At 40.0% G+C, this 21548-nt stretch overlaps 1 long non-coding RNA gene across 2 annotated transcripts in view; it reads left to right on the top strand.

Moving 5' to 3' along the window:
• The window catches only part of LOC122460693, a 91217-nt gene extending 76800 nt beyond the window's left edge, over nt 1-14417 (top strand). For both annotated transcript variants that reach the window (XR_006282156.1, XR_006282155.1), the window contains exons 2-3: nt 13726-13858; nt 14198-14417. This is a non-coding gene — a long non-coding RNA (uncharacterized LOC122460693). The remainder of the gene's footprint in view (nt 1-13725; nt 13859-14197) is intronic.
• Nucleotides 14418-21548: the final 7131 nt, after the last annotated feature.

Here is a 21548-nt window from a genome sequence, read left to right as displayed (position 1 = left end):
AAAAACATCCAACCTGGATTTTAAAATGTGCAGTCATGAAGAATCCACCACGACCCTTAGTAAATCATTCCAATGATTTACTACTCTCACTTGCACATTATTTCCAGTCTGAATTTGTTTAGCTTTATTTCCAGCCATCGGATTTTATTAGTATTGTCTTGTAGATAGAAGATCCCCCTATTATCAAATATTTGTTCCCTGTGTGTAGATACTTGTAGACTGTGATCAAGACACCACTTAATCTTCTTTTTGTGAAGCTAAATAGATTGAGCTTCTTCAGTCTCTCACTATAAGGCATGTTTTCCAGTCCTTTAATCATACTCATGGTTCTTCTCTGAACCCTCTCCAGTTTATCAACATCCTTCTCAAGTGTGGACACCAGAACTGGAAACAGGATTCCAGTAGCAGTTGCACCAGTGCCAAATATATAGGTCATATAACCTCCCTACTCCTATGCAATATTCCCTTGTTTATAGTCCAAGGAACACGTTAGTTCTGTTAGTTACAGCATCACACTGGAGGGTCATGTGCAGCTGATTATCCACCATGACCCCAAATGCTTTGCAGAGTCATTGCTTCCCAGGATAGAGTCCCCCAACTTACATTTGACTGTATTGAAACACAAATTATTTGCTTGCACCCAGCTTACCAAATGATCCCAATTTCTCTATGCTTCTTACAGAAACAAATGTGTTAATTTGGAATCTGTCTTGAACCCTCAGTTCAATACACATCCAGCAAATGCTTTTATTCAGAGCACTAATTTAATTTAGGTTGACTGTTCTATGTAGCAGATACTTAAAGCTTAAATAAAATTCCCCTTCTCCCTACAAACACCCACAAGAAGGTCAAAGGGAGGGTGATTAAGAGATATTTTGAAATGTTTGTATTGGTACTTAGGTCAGGCTGTCATCAGACTCTGCATCCTCAATGTTTGGTCCCTCCAATCCCAGACAGTCTGTCACTTTACATGTGTAACTTTCCAATGATTCTTCAAAAACAGGAAAATAAAAATATCCATAATTCCCGTCATTGTCCATAGGCGTGTGTTTGGGAGACTGACGATATGGAGGAAAAGATCCCTAACCTTATTTCATAACCCGAACTAAAGGAAACTATACTCCTAAAAATATAACTTTCCTAAAGTAAAACAAATTTTCCACCATGGGAGCAGCTGACACAATAAAACCAGGCATTTATCTTCTCTTCTCGCACCTCACTCCTTCCATGAACCCCCACACCTCCACTGGCAACCCAGCCATTATTGCATCCGATGAAGTGAGCTGTAGCTCATGAAAGCTTATGCTCAAATAAATTTGTTAGTCTCCACAAGGTGGAGGTGCCACAAAGACTCCTGTTCTTTTTGCAGATACAGACTAACATGGCTGCTATTCTGAAACCAGCCATTATTGTATTTTATATTCGAATGCTGCACACTGGTTTATAACCACCCTATTTGGCTCTTTCAGGGCATTTTCTGTCTGATTTGTTGTGTTGTCTGTTTAAAATGTAAGCTTAGTTCCAAGTCCATTTTATTTTATATTTATGGACAGCATTGTCCTGCAATCAATTCACTAAGTTTATTGGGGATGCAGGCAACACCAGTGGCTGCTATGAGTTGTGACTTCATGAAGCTCTAGCTCACCTGGGAGTCAAGATCCTACAGGAGAAACAATTCAACTCTTAACCACACTAACCCAGTGTGGATCTTCATTGCTGCTCTAGTGGCTGAGTTACGTAAAGAAGTTTATGACTCTGCTATTGCCTCCAAATGTTTTGATGTGATTCTTGAGCTCAAGTGGAAGAGGAATCATGGTTTACATCCAGAGGTCCCAGGTTCAATCTCTGCTGATGAGCTGACAAGGGGCTTTGATACAAGTGAGGATCCTCATGGTGATTTGAATTGTTGTGGATCTCTGCCCAGGAAGAGGGTGAAACCCAAATTCACCTGATGTGATCTCTGTCCCTCTCTAGTGGTTGGACCATGTAAGGTTTATGAGCGTCACTGCCTAAAGCTAATATACATACTGTTACATATGCTAAGTGAATAAATAAATATAAAGAATGGAATTGATTGCAACATTTTTTGTAGATCTACCCAGGATGTAGCATTAAACATACATAATTTTGAGATGCTGCTGTCACTGGCCCAGTGCTGCTTATGATTCTCTGTTTCAGAATTACTCTATACTTTGCTGATCAGGCTAAATGACTGAGGACTTCTAAATCCAAACTAGGGCTTTCACAAAAGTCAGTCACTGAGAAGAAAGATTTTCTCAGCAGGTCTTGCTTTTTCTTGGCATGGCAATTTTTGGCTTGGCTTGGATGGGTATTTATTTTATGTTACTCTGAGTGTAATAAGAATGCTAGTAAAAACCACTTGGAAAAGGAAAAAAAAGAAAAAGGAAATGTCAAACCTTAACTCCACATTCTCAATTAAATGCTTAATCCTTCAGAATGAAATTGTTCCTGATTCTTATTGTAAACCTTTCATTTTCCTACATAAGTAGCATGATTATATTCACATAGACAATTACACCTTCGTGTACAACAATCTTATTGTACATTTAAAAAAAATTAATTCCCTGAGGGAAGAACTTTACTAGTTTGGATCAGTGCACTCTGTTTTATTCTAAAACCAGATCTTCCTACATTTTTCCTTTTTCAGTGACAAACTCTGCCCTCATATGCATACATCCAAAGGGAGAATTTACTCCTTAGAATTCATCCCTGGCTCCAATATGGCAAATCACACTCACAATTATAGAGATGATATTCCAAACCAAGGTGTATATATGGGTATCTGACTCATCTTTGGAAGAAATCACTGCTAGGAGCAGAAGTAGAAGTAGCATCTAAGTCCCTAGGGGACTAATATGGCTCCCTTTGACATCAATGGGAGTCCTGCCTTCGAACTCTGGTATTTCTAAGGCACATATAAACATTGTATTTAAACAGAAAAAGGATGTTGGGTCTTAGTTCACAGGAGTAACTAAAACACTGTAATTGCTCTTGTGCAGAGGACCAACACAAAGTGTGAAGGTTTAATTAGGTTGTAAGCAAGCCGGAGGCCATTGTGCTGTTTCTAAGTAGTTGGGTGAATTTCATTCATCTTGAGTAGGGAGGACTCAGCAATCTGACCCCACTGATTTAACACTGATTGCCAAGCACAACAGTACTGTAGCTATCTTGAACAGATTAATAACCTTGGATTAGCAAGGATTTTGTTTCTCTAGTTCTTGTGATCAGTGTATCGAGAGAGTATCCACTCTATGGAATAAAAGTATTGATAGGATTGTTCTGAGAAGGTTGCTGTTGATTTGGCTATGCCTTCATAGAATGCATGTTTTAACTGTACATACACATGCACGCACATTTGCTCTGTAGGAAGTAACTCTCCTAAAGTCTTACCATGTTAAACAAAAGAGCAGTGACAGGTCTAGTCAGATGTAATAGTTTTAGGAGTCATTCTGTGAAAGCAAACGCATATGTGGAATGCTTTTTCTATACATCTTGGTTCTCACCTTGGGGGGCTGCAAACAGCTGTTAAGGGGTGACTACCACCCTACTATTCCCATGTAGCTATACAGAAATGGGGATCCTGGGTAAATCTTGGCAAGGTGGGAAAGGGTGCTCAGAGAGGAGAGTGGGGGGGAAGGTCCTGGTCAGGAAAAGAACGGTGCAATGTTTCAAGAAACCCAAGTGAAATTATTGATAGGAATGGATGTAAGAGAAACAAAGCTTGTCACAAACATTTTCAGCATGGCACACGTTATGCTCACAGAATACATGCAGAGAAGTTTAGATAAAAACATAAAATACTCTTGCTAGAAAATTGCAACGTATCACTACTTTATTTCTTAGAATTCAGACCCCTCATACAAGAACTTCAAATCGGAGACAGTCAAAGCTGGCTTTTTCTTAAAACAGCGATGTACAACTCACTCCACCTTGCTGCAAGCTATCTTTCTGCAGACTGATTGCATGCTTCCCTACAGAGCCCCTTAGACTGCAAGCAAGGCTAGGAAACCCCTTACATTTAAAGTGATAGCTTGTCATTTTAGCACAGTTTACAATACAATGCAGTATATTGGGATAAAATGCACAGCAGTGATTAGTAATGGCAGATACCTCACAGTGGATACTTTTTCCATCTTGTTTGTTCGGAGTTGACAAATCTTTGGTTTTGCAAGTGACAATAGATTTTATAAAAAGAAAAGGAGGACTTGTGGCACCTTAACAAATTTATTTGAGCATAAGCTTTTGTGAACTACAGCTCACTTCATCGGATGCATTCAGTTGAAAATATAGTGGGGAGATCTATATACACAGAGAACATGAAACAATGGGTGTTACCATACACACTGTAAGGAGAGTGATCAGGTAAGGTGAGCAATTACCAGCAGGAGAGCGGGAGGGAGGGGGGAACTTTTGTAGCGATTATCCAGGTGGGCCATTTCCAGCAGTTGACAAGAATGTCTGAAAAACAGTGTGGGGGGGGGAGGGAGGATAAACATGGGGAAATAGTTTTACTTTGTGTAATGACCCATCCACTCCCAGTCTCTATTCAAGCCTAAGTTAATTGTATCCAGTTTGCAAATTAATTCCAATTCAGCAGTCTCTCGTTGGAGTCTGTTTTTGAAGTTTTTTTGTTGAAGTATTGCCCTTTTAGGTCTGTAATCGAGTGACCAGAGAGATTGACGTGTTCTCCAACTGGTTTTTGAATGTTATAATTCTTGACATCTGATTTGTGTCCATTTATTCTTTTACGTAGAGATTGTCCAGTTTGACCAATGTATTTTCTGACACAGCATGAATCTAAGAACGTTTCCTATTTCAATAAGGACAAATGCAAAGTACTCCATTTAGGAAGGAACAATTAGTTGTACACATACAAAATGGGAAATGATTGCCTAGGATGGAGTACTGCAGAAAGGGATCTGGAGATCATAGTGGACCATGAGTCAACAGTGTGTAACAAAAAAAGCAAACATTATTCTGGGATGTATTAGCAGGAGTGTTGTAAGCAAGACATAAGTAATTCTTCTGCTCTACTCCACGCTGATTAGGCCTCAACTGGAGTGTTTTGTACAGTTCTGAGCTCCACATTTCAGGAAGGATGTGGACAAATTGGAAAGAGTCCAGAGAAGAGCAACAAAAATGATTAAAGGTCTAGAAAACATGATGTATGAGGGAACACTGAAAAAATTGGGTGTGTTTAGTCTGGAAAAGAGAAGACAGAAAGGGGACGCGATAAATTTTCAAGTATATAAAAGGCTGCTACAAGGAGGAGGAAGAAAAATTATTGTTGTTAACCTCTGAGGATAGGACAAGAAGCAATGGGCTTAAATTGCAGCAAGGAAGTTTAGGTTGGACATTAGGAAAAACTTCCTAACTGTCAGGATAGTTAAGCACTGGAATAAATTGCCTAGGGAGGTTATGGAATCTCCATCATTGGAGATTTTTAAGAGCAGGTTAGACAAACACCTGTCAGGAATGGTCTAGATAATTAGTCCTACCACCTGTGCAGAGGATTGGATTAGATGACCTCTCGAGGTCCCTTCCAGTCCTATGATTCATGTGACAGTGAGTTCAGGGTACTAGTGACATACTAGTGAATGAACAGTCTAAAATTTCTATAAACACTAGAATCAAGGCATCTATGAGTTTTAGGAGAAATTTGTATTGAAATCTGGTCATGTTGACATATTGTGCATTTTAAATATCAATTGGATTGCTGCTAGTTGATTCAAACTTGGTAAAAATGTAAAGAAAGAGTTGGGCTCTAGATGAAACAATAATGTAACTGTTCTTTAGTTGAGGCAAATAGTGTAATCAAGAAAATAAATGTGTTTGGGGCATATTTATGATGGAGGAAATACGTTGTAAATGATTTTGTTTGCCAGTTCTATGCAATACCGTAGTTTTGTTTAGCTTTGAAGAGAAGTTTCTCATAGTGAACATATGACATTAGGGTGAATGGATGGCTCTGAGGGTTGGCGATGAGAGATAGAGCCTTTTGTCTTTAGAACACTAGTTAAAATGCAGCCCAGATTGTGAGTGACCAAAAGTCGTTGCCATCTAATGCGTGTATGACTTGTTTGAAATGAGTCTGGTGGCTCTCAGTCCAGTTCCCAGTGGGCAGTGTGCCCATGTCACAAAAAACACCCTCACAAATGACACTTCTGTGAGCAGTCTCGGCAGAGAAAACAAATGTTGTTTGGGCCTGGTGGCTAAACTGCTCCCTTTTCCTACTGTGGTCCCTGTAGCTCATGGCAGAGGCAGTTGTGGGAAGCTCGCACCATCACTGCCTGGACTGAACTAGTTCTGTGACTCTATTAATAACCTTGAAAACAAATGTCAGGGAAGCAAATCACATTTACATAACTGATTTAACAATATTAAAGTCTGATAGTTTCATGTGTAGTAATGGCTCCTGAGCAATTACTGTAGTTTGCAAATGGAGGGACTGATGTGGATGAGTGAAAGTTATAATATAGTGATTAAATTAAGCCATCCATTCCTAGTATAAGTCCATTAAAAATAATGGCATTCATTACAGCACGGAAGAATGTCCCTTTGCTTTCAGTGTTAGTGAATAATGAAATGAGGGGGACAGAGGAGAGAATGCAATATGTGAGGAATCAACCCACAAAACTGAATAATTAGACTCTCTTGGATTAAAATAATATATGCTCGAGGAAGGGTGATCTTGTAGTTAAAGCGCTGAACTGAGACTCGAGATCTGAGTTCAATTCATGGCTCTGTCCCTGACTTATGTCACCTTGGTTAAGTCACTTACTCTCTGTTCCTCAATTTCCTGTCTGTAGAATAACTATTAAAATACATCCTTTCTCCAGCCCTTTGTCTGGTATTAGTTTGTAAGCCCTTTAGGACAGGAACTGTCTCTTACTATATGTATGTATAACACAAAGCACAGTCTCAGTTGGGGTGTCTATGTAAAGGCATGGGGGAGCAGTGGTAGAGTTCTCATGCAAGTATGTGCCTGTCTGTCAGAGAGAGAGAGAGAGAGAGAGAGAGAGATCACAGGTTCAAAATCCTGTGCAGTATCTCACAGACTGCCACTGGCAATATTAAATTTGATTTGCTTGAGATTCTAGCTGCTCCTTTCAGCCTGACCCTAGCCCTCAAAAATGAATTTGAAGCCCAGCTGCAGCAGTGCTGTGCTTTGCAGTGTTCCTCACATAAAATGTTTGGGTGAAATCCTGTCCCCACCTAAGTCCATTGGAGTTTTGCCACTGACTTCAGTGGGGCCAGGATTTTACCCTTCACTTCCGTCACAAGAAGTAGACGTATATGTGCTCTATATCCCAGAAGGGCATTTTGAGAAGATGGGAGAGGGGTATAGTATGGCTACTGATGAGTCCCTAGAATACTGGGCCTTCCAGTACTTCTGGGAATGGTGTGGGCCTGCCCCCACCACCGTGACCCTGCCCCCACTGCAGGTCATGCCACATGGAGAGTGCAATTTTGAAGAGAACTTACCCCCACCAGTGTGACCTCATATGCACAGTGCATGTGAGGTCATGCTTGCAGAGGTGGAGCAGCACCATCTTCAAAACAGTGTCCTCCATGGGTGATACAGGACAAAACCACATCTGGCTTTGTCTCAGTACCAGACAGGGGAGAATCATAGAAAACAGAGCTGTCTGGCTTAAAACTGGATAAAAGGCCTCTATAGAGTGGTAATGTGGCAGGAGGTTATGATGCATGCTGATTGGGGAAGGAGAGTCTCAGAGCAGGGCCAGTTTCCACTTTAAGGCTTTCTTTTAAAGGTTTCTCTTGCCATGGGTGGCTGAGTGCTTTGAAGTCCTGTTTTCCATTAACAATGGGCCAAATTCCTCCCATTGTTGAAAATTTTCCAGCAAAACTGATTTTAACGGAATATGAGTTTTGACCATAATGTAAAGTTTCATGAAAAATTATCATTTGGGGCAAAAAAGTTATTTTTTGATTAAAACAGATTCCAATAAAAATTCCCCATCTGCTCCCTAGCCCATCCCCAAAATAAATAATAATTCTAGTGGAGAAACAAGCTACTACTTGCCACATTTTTTCTTTTTAATCCTTTTTCCTCATGGGGGGGAAAAATGAGTTGATTTTTCCTATTGAAATTAAACAAAAAAATTTGAAAAATTGTGAATTTTTTTCCATCAAAACATTGCATGGAAAATTTCAAATAAAATTAATTTTGTTTTGAAAAATATTTGATTAACTCTATTTATTGTTAACTCCTTTAAAGTCAGTGGCTTTTTACAAAGAATGAATTTTTCCCTATCTATTACAGAATTTGGATCTTCAACTTTCATTAAAGATAGTTTGAAATAACTTAAAATGCTTGTTGATTATTGTTCTAGAATATATTTAGTGGTTAGACTTTGGTTATGAAAAATGAATATTTTGTGGACATTGCAATTCTGTGATTCTGCGACAATGAATGGTTTACTCTACATGTCATGTGAACAATCCAGGATTTGTCCTGGGTCAAATGATGACCCAGGAAATCTTACCCAAAACATAATCTTTTGGTTTGTATCCTTTCCTTCCTTTCTGTAGCCTTTGGCTTGTGCCGGTTTGCCTTCCATTGGCTACAGGCTTGAAACAAGATGCAGTGCTGCTACTACTGCTGAAAGCTGTTACTGATCTGGTCTGGTCAAGTAGAATTGTTGTTGCTTTGGGATCTTAAATTCCTTGGTTTCAAAGCCATAGTTGTATAGTTCGGGAGGGCATTTCCCCATAACTGCAAGCATTGGGCAGGTGTAAAATTTGCCCCACCATGCGCAACCCAATTGGACGGACTGGAGCTGCCCCTCCCTCAAATATAGAAGTCAAACTACGCTTATGTTCAAGACTCAAGGCTGGACAGAAGCCTCATTGTCAATATGGTCCATCTTCCATTAGCAATGCTTAAGGTCTCCCAGCAGAAACACATGTTTCTGTAGGTGCCATTATGTATCGTAGATCGGTTATATTGTGGTGGAGGCCCAAGCACCCTCTTCCCTCTGCTCCTTTTTACCCCCACCTCAGTCCTTCTTAATGATCAACATTACTCTCATGATTTACCATTATATATACACCACTATTGCTTTGGTGAGGGGGCTCTTACATCTCAGCCCTAACAGAACAGAATGTAAAATTGCCAGCAGCTCCCCATGTGTCAATTTCCTTCACCATAGAGCTTCCTGCCAGGTTTAGACCTGGCTCTTAACCTCCACGCCCCCAGCTCTTGCAGAAGAACCACGTTGGGATACGGAAGGCGGTCAGGCCTGCAGTGCTCCAGCTATCCCCAACTGGTGGTGCCAAGACAGAGCTGGGCAAAGAATCGGGTATAACAAGCCCTCTACCTTTGCTGTACTGCATGGAAACTTGGCACAACAAAGAATCTGTCCCATTGACTATATCTGATTACTTTTAGTTGACAATGCAGCAATGACTACAGAATGGGACAAATTATCAGTGCAGTACAGAAGATTTAAAGTTGCAGTTGCCTTGTGTTTTGGGCTATCTTCATTCTCCCCCATTCATTGTTAATATTCCCACAAGATGGTCAATGTAAGGGTTAAAGTGAGATCCAGGAATGAATGCGTGTGTAGCGTGACTGTTCTCTGCTGGTTCTTTCTTTTCCTCTGTTGGAGCAGTCATGCTCCCAAACCTAGAGAATGCAACAGACAAAGGGGAGAGGAAAGCTGTAAAACAGGGAGAATAACTTTTCTGCCCACCCCTATTGGAAACTTGGTTAGCTACAGCATGGCAGCTGAAAGGCAGAACTGCTTAACCAAACCAAGACTAGTTTATTATGTTCCTGTATTTATTTTTCCTCTTCATTTATGACTTAGCATGTTGTTTTTGGTGTGGAAAAGGACTCTAAAGCTGTGGATATGTGTTGTAATTATTCAAGTTCCTCTGCACGAAGTCTGTTAAAAAGATTGATCTATTTTTACAAGGACACACAAAAATGCTCATTTTGATGGACCTCACTAACATTTATTGCAGCCCTGCCAATACTAAAATGGAAAGCTAACCTTGTAAATTTTATGGAAACTACATGCTGCAATTATTAGCCCAAGGACCTCCTGTCTCACAGAAATGAGTCAGATTTTGCTTTCCACGTGCACTGTAGTTTACACCTGAAAAAGATTAGTGGGGACCACCAGTAGCTTTGAAAACCTAATCTCTAGTATTTTGTTTCCAGTTTAACTCTGAAAGATACTCCAGGTGTTCTGATTAATTAGCTATAGTATGTCACTGTTTCACTATTGTGAGTGTAACAGCTGTTTTCCTGTTGCAATTTTCTTCAGGAGTGTTTTAAATTAAAAGTTGGTTAATATACTTTTTATGAAAAGTTTGTGACTAAGGTTAGAATAAATAAAAATAACCTCTAACAAAGCAATTGCTGATGGTAGGAGAAATATTCAGAATATTTATTTAAAATATTTGAAGTGAAATGCTTTACATAACAATAGAATTATTGGCTACTCTACCGGAGGATATCAAAGTGCATTACCAATATTATAAATGGCCAACTTAAAAGCCATAATCAAATCCTGCAATCTTTACTGTGGTAAAATGTCCACGGCTGTTGAGATCTGACCAGCCTTGAGACAGGTCAGTGTTGTTTTACCCACTTCACAGATGGGTAAAATGAGGCACAAGGATTAAGTGGCTTAAACCTAATGTCAGACAGCAAAGCAATAGTAAAAAATGAGACTAGAGCCCAGATCTATGATACAGTCTGAACATTGCATAAAATATAAATAAATCTGGTTATTACATTACTGTATAGTTTCCTACAGAATATGTGTGCTAAATCCTTACTGATTACCTGCCCCTGTAAATGAGATGGTCTGCGGCAAAAGCCCTTTTAGTGACAACAGACAAAACATTGTTAAAGAAGAATACTTGCAATGAAATAGATTAAATCTGTATTAGACCTATTACATATTAACTTTAGAATTATGGTTTAATTCTTAGCCCTTCACCCTGCTGAAGATAAAAGTGTTTGGGTCAGATATTTGGGCTATGACTGTACTAGACAGCTCTCTAATGTAGCCTCTTTAAGCTGACAAGAGAGAGCTCTCCTGTCAGCTTAATTACTCCAGCCCCCATGAGTGGTGGTAACTATGTTGGCAGGAGAAGCAGTCCATACCGGCGCTTAAGTCGGCATAAGTTATGTCATTCAGGGGGGTGGCTAATGCATGATCTAACTTATGTCAATGTATGCTGTAGTGTAGCCATAGAACTCAAGTTCTGTTGGGCTGTATTTGACATGACTCCAAAGGAGAGGGGACAAAGGTGGCTATGAGCACCTAATCCTAAGGCTGGATAAGGTGTGATTTCAACCCCTTGGCACAAGTTAGTGCAGCCACAGGGCTGCATCTTAAGGGGCCCATTCAACATCTGAGGATTGCCAAAGTGCAATAGCGCTCTGTCCTTGCCCATGTCCACTCCCTGACAAAAGGGAGTTTCCTACTTCCTACACCAGGCAGAGATAGTGTAACTGACTCTGCACTATCCCTACTCCGTCCATGAATTCCCCTATGCCAAGAGAATCATCATCTAGTTGGCTAAACGGCTATGTGTGACTGGCTTACACCATCATACTAACTACAGTATAGGACAGAACATGGCCCCCTGTAGGTTTTTACAATTATGGTCAAACATCCATGGTTCAAAGCTTGGGTTCAGTTCAGATACATGCTTATCCAAACTGTCTGAATCCCAGGGTATGCAAAATAGGGCCTAAAATGCCACAAGAATACCCCTGGTGTGCTGGAGCATCTAGTGTGCAGGGGGGTGCATTCCTGTTTGCAGGAATCCCATTTTTCTGTCCCCATCCCATAGACCTGCACAAGTTTTGCTCCTTCATGACTGCAGAAGAGGGGCAGGATTTGCTCCAGTTTCACTAATTTGTGGAAATTCATTGCTACAGTTTGAGAAATATTTCCTAGTAAGAGTCCCAAAAATATTAGACAAAAATAAAACTAAGTGGTATCTGATGTTATACTGGCTGGAATAAATAAAATAAAAATAAGGGTTATCAGTTCTTATGCTTCAAGGCATGAGATGATCAATAACTATGGTCAGGAAGAAATTTTCCACTGTAATAGGCACAGTAATAGGCCCTTACAGTAGGATTAGTATGAAGCTATTACATCTTACTCTGCAACATCCAGCTGTGGCCACTCTGAGACAAGGTATCAGAATAAGTGGATCATTGTTGTATCTTAGGGCATGTCTACACTTACCATGGATCGATGCTCCAGCGATCAATCCACCAGGGGTCGATTTAGAGGGTCTACTGAAAACCTGATAAATCGACTGCAGATTGCTCTCCTGTCGACTCCAGTACTCCACCGGAACAAGAAGCATAAAGTAAGTTGACGGGAGAGTTTCTCCCGTTGACCCAGCATGGTGTAGACACTGCAATAAATCGACCTAAACTAAAGTTATGGAGTTGCATAACTTAGGTCGACTTAACCCGGTAGTATAGAGCTGCACTTAGTATGGCAATTCCTATGTTTCTGTTTTCATACGTAAGACTATGTCTACAGTACTGCAGTAAGTCAACCTACACTATGCAATTCCAGCTATGTGAATAACTTAGCTGGAGTCGACATACCTTGGGTCAAGTTATTGCAGGGTCTACACCATGGGGGGTCAACAGAAGAAACTCTCCGGTCAACTTACCTTACTCTTCTTGTCGAGGGTAGAGTATGGGTCGACTGGAGAGCAATCTGCTATAGATTTGGCAGGTCTTCACTGCTGGTGGATCAATCTCAGAGCATTGATCCCGGCTGTAGTGTAGACCCGCCCTAAGAGTGGTTTCAGGGATTGTTAAAATGGGAGAGGCAACTTGATGCTCTTGTTTTTTAATTCCCATTTGAATCACAGCCAGAAAGACAGAGCTCAACGGGATTTATTTTAGCTAGCTGGGGAAATGGAGGAGAAGTTCCTCTGCGGAATGGTAAGGTTAGATAGGTGGCATTGGAGAAATTGCCACTGAATTGCTGGAAAGAATTTCTCTTACCAAAGCTGCCTGGAATACTTAGTGTGTGTGTCAGGATTAGAAACTGACAGCAGTAATCCCTCTGCACTAGGAGGAGGAAGAATAACTCATCAAAGCAGTAGCCTGTACCGCATGCCTAGAAAATATTTTTGCTAGAGTGCTCAGGTCTGAGAGACAAGAATGCTGGGATGGAAGACAAACGCATTGTAGTTTCACAAGAGGATGTGGGCGTTCTGGTCTGACCTTCACACTAAGTGAGATAATACTAAGGGGATCTTAAAAAGACATCTTTGTGGATTCTGGAAATATAAAGTAGGTAGGAGCTTCATTGTGATAATGCCTGGGAAGAGCTGGAATGATTCCCAGACTACTAAGAGAATGGATTTAAGGCAAAATGTCTAAATGACTTAAAATGAAGACAAGGATCTGAGTGAGCATTACGTGTTATTGTCACAAGCCATCTAAAGAGCTCCTAAATTAAATGGGACTCAATGATAGATTTCTTCTGGTTCTGCGGATGATCATGTACAGTATAGTAATATCTAAGAAGATGGGTGCTGAATAAAAGAAGTTAATTCTGAACACAGGATCTCCAAATTAGCTATGAGCTAAGAACACTACTCTAAACTTCTGGAGGTTTTAGGTGTGTGTTGTATGGGCCCAGAGGTGCATGTTTTTCACAGTACTTTACCCTACAGATTTAAGAGGTAGACCCCTGAGAAAGGCCACCTACCTCACACTATGTTAAGATGACACTAAGGAAAAGAGAACCAAAGAGTTGCAGTTCTCATGGTGGAGTATGTGGTACATTACAGACAAGACTGGATTAAGGTAATTTGGGGCCCTTGGTGCACCCATACATAGTGGCTTACTCTGGCCCCACCCCATGGCACAGTCTCATAAGGGCTGGTCAAAAATTGTCAACATTTTCTGTTTTGACACAATTTTTATCAACATTTCAAATTTGCACAAAATGGAGAAAACTTTTGTGAAAATATAGCCAACATTTTGTCACTTTTTTGACCCTCTCTAGGCCCCATCCCTGCTTGGTAGAAACAGAGGCTGCACAAGCCTCATGCAGGTCTGGTTTGGGAGCGGGGTGGAGCTGTCACCCCGCCTTTTGCGAAGACAAAAAACTACCACTGCCACAGGGACCATTGCCGTCTTTAGGTACGTTGTGGACCATCCCAGAGAAGAGGATTCAGCCTCCATTACCCATGTTGAAGACTCTGTGTGTGGTGGGCTCCATAGTGATATCACCCCAGAAGAAAGCCAGGATGGAATGTTGAAAGCAAACCCCTCCAAGTAGAGTTCTCTTGGGTGGTGTTCATGTGGGGGTCCTTCCAAAGCAGTGCATTTGAGTCAGCCCTTTAAGATGAATGAAGAAGTTCACCACTCTCAGAGCTATTATTTCCGGCTGTCTGCCGATGCAGGCAGATGTCACCACTGCATGTTACACTCAGGTTATGTTTTTGAGCTTTTTTTCCCACAACCATGAGCACGAGAGCCATTGTGTGTTGTTTTTTTATTTAAAGTGGGGCGCGGGGGAGGGCTGAGAATCTGACATCACTGCATGATTCCAGGACCTGGGGCAGTAGGCATGATGGACCTATTGTTCCTGTGCCCTAATCCAGTCCTGATTATGCTTCTTAATAGAGAGGAAGGCAAGTGCCAGTCTGAACACAATAAACCCTGTGCTTCAACATGGCTCTCCATTTGTTTCAGAACAGAATTCAGAGTCCTGGACTTAATATCTAAAGTGCTGGTAATGGATCAAGAGCTAGCTGCCACAACAACTGACTCATCCTCCATAGGGACAGTGTAGCTGGAGAGGCCCAGGCTTAGATTATATCAAATATGGGGTAAAACATTCTCAGTGCTGGGACCACATCTGTGGAACTCATTGCCAGAAGAAATCTGACTGAATCCCAGCCTTGACTGTGTTTTAAGTCCAAGTGTAAGACAACCTTTCCAGGAAAGCCTTCTCCCTGCAATAAATAATACCACACAAAATAAAAAGAGCAAGTAAATTCACACACTCCTGTTCATGGGGTAACTGAGTGGATCATCATCAGCTATGTTAAAGAAACAGGTTATTTTTAGTTTTGCATGGCATCTAGCAAAGTGATAGTCATCTTATTTGTTCTGCGGCTGTGTGGGTGATGGAAGGAAGAGCCTCTTTCCTCACTAGCCGATCCGGACAACAAGGGGAAGGATTTTTGTACAAGATTTCTTCAAAGCTGGTGCAGTGTGCTTGCATTGACCTGACCAGTTTCCTACTTGAATTGTTCTTCTATTATAAAGGGTACTTTAAAGTGATAAGGCATCACATTCTCATCAACACAGTTTTAACTGGGTAAACGAGTGTCCTTGTTTTCTTAGTATTGTAAAGTAATGAGCAGTAGCTGATTGTGTAATGAAACAGTTCAATGCCTCTTTGCCTTACATTTATAATACCCTTAGAAAGCCTCAGTGCCAGTGAGAAGTGTGGGATCCTTAGCTAGTTAATAGGCATAATATTAAAATGTGCAATATGCAAATGTTGCCCCAAATGCAACAAAGTATGCTTTAATTTGATTTGACATCAAATTCCAGCTCCTCATCTCTGCATAATAGCCATTGCAAAGATGTCATTTTATTTTGAAGTCTTAAATTTTACCTTTGGTACATTCCAATGGATGGAAATTGCAGAGGGAAAAGTTATAGTGCAGAGTTGTGGACACATGCAAATTAAATTTTGACTTTATGATTATATTTTTTGCACTTACTATTTGATATGTGCACTCATTCTATTTTTCTCTTCAGTGAATATTTATCCTGATAGCCATTACTAAATAATTGCTTGGTGTCTAAAGCTCTTTTTTTATATGATGGGCAATTCAAAACATTGATCAAGGTCAACTGCTGAGGTGTCGAAATCTTAGTTTAATCATCATCAAGAATGAAATGATACTCAGAATTATGCCTTTAACAAAAGCCACTGTTTACCAAGGAAAGCATTTTATATACATCTATATCTCCAGTGATTATAGTAATTTCTGAAGTGGAGCAACTTAGAATTTGCTGTGACTTATTCACTTGAGGAAATGGTTGGCTATTCATTCACTCAGGAAAGTCTGGACAGCTAATCAGAAAAAACAGATAAAATCCGGTCTAATCAGGAGCAAGTTAGGCCTTGTCTACAACTTGGAGAAAATTGGGATTTGTCTATATTGCCAGAAAAACAAAACAAAAAACTCCAAACCCAAACTGTATATTCTTAACATGTGTTAGTTAACCTCCTTTAGCTAACCTGGATTAAAATAGCAAAGAAGACATGACAACTTGACTTTTAACTCGGGTTAGCAGTTTGAGTTCAAGGCTGTTCTATAGGCTTGAACTTGAGCTGCAAAACCAAATTAAAAAATGCTGACTTGTCTTCACTGCTATTTTAACCTGATTTAGCTAACACAGGGTAGCTAACCAGAGTCAAGAACTCACATTTTTGAAGTGTAGACATACCGTAGGTACACTAACCAGCATTTGGTTCCCCAGCATGCTTTTAACACACCTCTCCTCCACATTAAAATCACTCCCAACAATACACAAGAATGCATAGAATTAAAGTAATGTTATAGGCTGGAAGAGACCTTGCTGGGGCAAGATTAAGTGTATCCTGACCATCCCCTAACAGGTGTTTGTCTGATGTGTACTTAAAAACCTCCAAGGACCGGGATTCCACCATCTCCTTAGAGAACCTGTTCCAGGGCTTAACTCTCCTTAGAGGTAGAAAGGTATTCTTATATGTATCCTGAATCTCTCTTACGGCAAATTAAGCTAATTACTTCTTGTCCTACCCTCAATGGACATGGAAAACAATTAATCACTGTCCTCTTTATAACAATCTTTTTTACATATCTGAAGACAGTTATTTTATTTTAATATTTCAGAGCTACCATTCAAAAGCTTTTTTGTGTATAAAAGAAAAGGAGTACTGTGGCACTTTAGAGACTAACATTTATTTGAGCATAATCTTTCGATGAAGTGATCTGTAGCTCACGAAAGCTTATGCCCAAGTAAATTTGTTAGTCTCTAAGGTGCCACAAGTACTCCTTTTCTTTTTTGCGAATACAGACTAACACGGCTGCTACTCTGAAACCTGTTTTTTGTGTATGAAGAGGTCCATTAAATTTGTCTTGATAGTGCAAATAGTATTTCACTTTTTTCCTCTTTCATAATACCTTCCATTTGAGAATCTCAAAGTGCTTTGCACACATGAATGAGTTAGGCTTCATAAACTACTGGACAGGATATAATGCCTCCTATCTACAGGGAGCTATTAGTATCCCTATTTTGCAGAAGTGAACGCTGGGACTGAGATGCTAAGTGACTTGCTCAAAGTCGCAAAGGAAATCTAACAGAACCAAGAACCAGATCACCCAACCCTGTCCTGTGCTTCACTCACACACCTATTCTTCATTTTAAAACAACCAAACATTAAAATGGGAGGCTGTACAATATTGCTGTGGCAATGGTTGGCGTGTGAGACTTTTTCCAGACTATCCCACACTACTGAAAAGTTGTCACAGGTACCTTTATCTCGGAGCCTAAAAACACATCTGTGGCCATTAAAAGTTTCCTCCCAAAAAATGCTGTTTCATTTTCTTTTGTGTTATGATCAAAGATTGCCTCATTCTGACATTTTTGTGGATTTAGTTTGGGGTGGTCAGAAGATGCATAGTAAAAAAGCTGCCGGCCTCCCAAAGTGAAAAAACAAACACCACAAAAGAACACTTAAAATCTCAGCTCCTGGAGACCTGTTATTATCTGTGAATCTCAGTGTTACTTTTCTTTATTTATTTAAGGAAGCTTAAGGCTTGCATGGTTGCAGAGAAAAGCTTGAGAACATGAACCCTAAAGTCTCAAAAACCAGGAGACAGAAAAAGAACACAATATTATTTTTAAAAAATCACTGAATTTTTAAGTCAGTTTTGTTTTTGTGGCCTGACTCTTGATTCCTGAATGGCTGGGGTTGGTAGTACTGCTGCTAGTAACTCCTAGAGGAAAAAAAAAGATGTTAAGGTACAGTTAATGTTGTGAAAGGGTATGAACTAAATTAAGACCCAGACCCATGCTCTCAAGCCTGGGTTTACGGATTTCCAATTGGGCACAGCAGGCAAATGCCTAGGGGCGCCGGCATTCTAGGGTTGCCTAAAAGTTAAAAGTGAGTTAAAAGTTTCATTTTTTATGGAAAACAGGAAGGTCAGTGTAGGCAGCAGGTGTGGGGCTGAAGATGCGGTGCCTAGGGGTGCACAAGGTCACGGTGTAAATTCAGCCCTGATCATTAAGCCACACTGCCATGTGTTTCTGACTGCCACTTCCTTGTCGCAGCAGTGGAACCATCTCTGCTAGATGTAACAATAAATAAATTAAACAAAAAAACTTTGAAACGTAAGTAGCCATAGCAACCTGAGCAGTAACCTGGCTGGCACTGCCCTCTCCAGTTGTGGATATCCCAAAAAGTCCGAGATTTGTAGGTATGCATTAAATGGGCCCTAGAATGGCTGTAGGGAAGACTGTGAACATCACATGCCGGAAGGGAAGGAGTGTGTCTCCCTTTATAAGCTCATTCCTCCCACTGTCCGATATGGACAAATATCTAGGTGTTTGTTACATCCCGAATGCAGCATGTGGTTAGGAATTGCTGCTCTCCAGCACCTTAACCATGTGCCAAACTGCAGGATCAGGTTCTTAAATGGCAACTTTTTTCCACGTGCAAGAAAGTCCTGTTGCTTCCCCGTTTGTCTACTTTCCATTTCCCATATTATAACTTTGTCTAGCCTCTTAATAAATTAACATACTGGGCTATTGGCCTATTAAGAACTGAGCTATTCAACAAAATCTCCAAGCAGTTAATTCCATTATATTTTTTATATTGGATTTGAAATGGATTTGTCAGGGAAACCATACTGTTGCAATTTATGAATGCACTACAACCACTTTAGGAGACAACTGTCTCTGCAATTGGAACAGGAAATGTTAAATGGAAATTGAAAGAATTTGTAAGATTTATTTTCCACCACTGCAAGGCTTGAGAGCATGATCTGAAAAATCAATTATTTTTTTCTCCTTGCATTCAGTAGAATGTGTTTATAATATTTTTTTGGAATAAAAGCTCATATAGCCTAGGAAGGTCATTTAACAAATTTCCTGAGATGATATAATACAAGCAACATTTTTCTGGGAAACTGTTTTAAATTTTGGATAACTGTGACCCACTTATTTGAATTTTAAAATGTTATAAAATGGATGCTTTCCCCAGGTACTCTACTCTGTGGGGATTAAATTCACCCCTGGGCAGAGGGCCAGCACAAGTTCTATGCACTTCTATCCAGTGATTTTTGTCTAACTGAAAGGTAATTGTGGCCCTGATCTTGTTTCCACCTAAGTTAATGGAAAACAAACTCCAAAGGGAGCATGACTGGGCTTGGTATCTTGGGCGATAAGAAATAAAATGTACTGTGGCTAAAAAAAGCTGGATCCATGTTCACTAATGCAAGATGGTGCAGGCTGCATATGAAGACTACATTTTTATTATAAGATAGGCTATTCAGTGTGTGCCTAAATAGATAGACTGGGCCCAGAACTGCATCTGACTTGAATAGTGGCCTTTGGCACACCAAGAAAGCGTGATCAGGCCCACTGTGGGCCGCACTCATCCCATTTCCATTTGGATAGAGAGAACTCTGTAGCAGTGGAAACAGAGTGGTTCCACTAAGCTGAAAGAGAGGTGACGGTTGGATGCTGTGTACAGGGCAGGAGGTGAAAAGATAGAAGCAGCGCTAGACCATCAACCGCTAGGTGGACCCACCAGCCCTTCCCATTTTAGGGGATTGTGGAAACTGCAGACCAGGGGAGTCAAAAATATGCTCTTCCAGATGACCACAGTGACCAGCCATCTATTCAGGCTGGGTACTGAGGGAAGGACTAGGCCCTCTGTGCAATGTGGGTGAGTTAATATTACAATGGAAGCCTTATCTTATTTCTACGTTCCCTGCCATTATCTCATCATAGTGTGGTATTAACCCTGTGTTTTTAAATTTAAGTTCAATATTTGTTTTTTATATAGCTTTCCCTTTACTTTATAAAGGTTCCACTTAAAGAGATATTTAGCAATGACAAAATTTCTGATTCAAGTCCACAATTGAGCTAATTTTAGCTCCTCTTCAAAAATCCCGGCTGCCCCCTGCAGTCATACTATGGGTAATAAAGGTGGGGAAACTATAACAAAAAAGGGTTTCCGATACACTAATTGATTAGATCTGCTTTCTCTTTCAAATCTGTGTGACCTGATCCTGCAACCCTTACTCATATGTGGTTTCACAATGAATTCAGTTAATAGGATTACTCATAAGAATTGCAGACTTGAGATCTCCATTTTGCCACAGTTGTAGATTTCTTCATATCTGATTTTTAAGGATTAAATTAAAACCCCATAGAACCTGTTTTTAGCACTATTTTTCTGTAAATGGCAAATGTAGGAGTAGCAAATAATCTGTTATCTCTTTATAGCTAATTGATATATTTATTCCTAGTTATTTTAAAGTGAATTATTCATGTTTCAATTACATAACATTGTTGGTAGTTACTAATTTTATACATTTGCAATCCAAGTGAAGGCCTGCCTTAAAGTTTCCTTGGGGGGAAGGAGGGGAGTAGCCTTCTGTGTGTGTTTACATGCAGAGCTGTTCCAAGTTCCTGGTATATGGAACACCAAACGTCCTGCGATAGCCAGCTTCCTGGCAAAGTTCCATGCATATTATTATACACTTGGCAAGCCAAATTTCCTTCTGCACAGTGTGTCTATAAATAAAGTGCTTCTTCCACAAGCAATTAAATGGAAGCATTTTTCCAACCCACGTGCAAATGCAGTTTTTGTTTCTCACTGCAACTAATAGCATATCTGTGATGTTAGTTTAAGGTCAGGATTTTGGGGAGGGTTTTTTTTTTGTTTTTAATAACTATATAAATATTGCCCTCTTTTGGGCTCTTAGTTTTATATGGGAATTAAAAAATAATGGTGAAAAAAACTTCATATTTAAAGGCTATAGCAACCTCTGTTAAAAGGGGGTTGGTATAAAGAAGGCATCCCTAAGCTGTGTTTGATTGCTGACATTTCATTTAGATTTTAAATGTCTCACTCTTTCAATTCATAAAGTATATTGGCAAATCTAATTGCCATCTATTTAGTTTGCAAAGTCTTTGGGGGCAGGAACTGTCTCTTAATTCATGCGTACAGTGCCTAGCACAATAAGACTCCAATCTTGGTTGGCAGCTTTAGGAGTTAATAGAATACAAATTAATAAATAATTATAATTAGTCATTAAAAACATATAACATTCTCATATCCAGGTGTTCAGCTGAAGGTTTGGACATTGAACAACTGCAAGATCAGAACCTGGAATTGTATTTAATTGTTACTTTTATTGGGATTCATTGTATCTTAATTACAGGTTTCAGAGTAGCAGCCGTGTTAGTCAGC

The sequence above is a fragment of the Dermochelys coriacea genome, chromosome 6, assembly GCF_009764565.3.
Source record: "Dermochelys coriacea isolate rDerCor1 chromosome 6, rDerCor1.pri.v4, whole genome shotgun sequence".
In the NCBI taxonomy this organism is placed as follows: domain Eukaryota; kingdom Metazoa; phylum Chordata; order Testudines; family Dermochelyidae; genus Dermochelys; species Dermochelys coriacea.
Note: the sequence above shows the minus strand (reverse complement) of the source record. Positions and strands in the feature narration are given on the sequence as shown.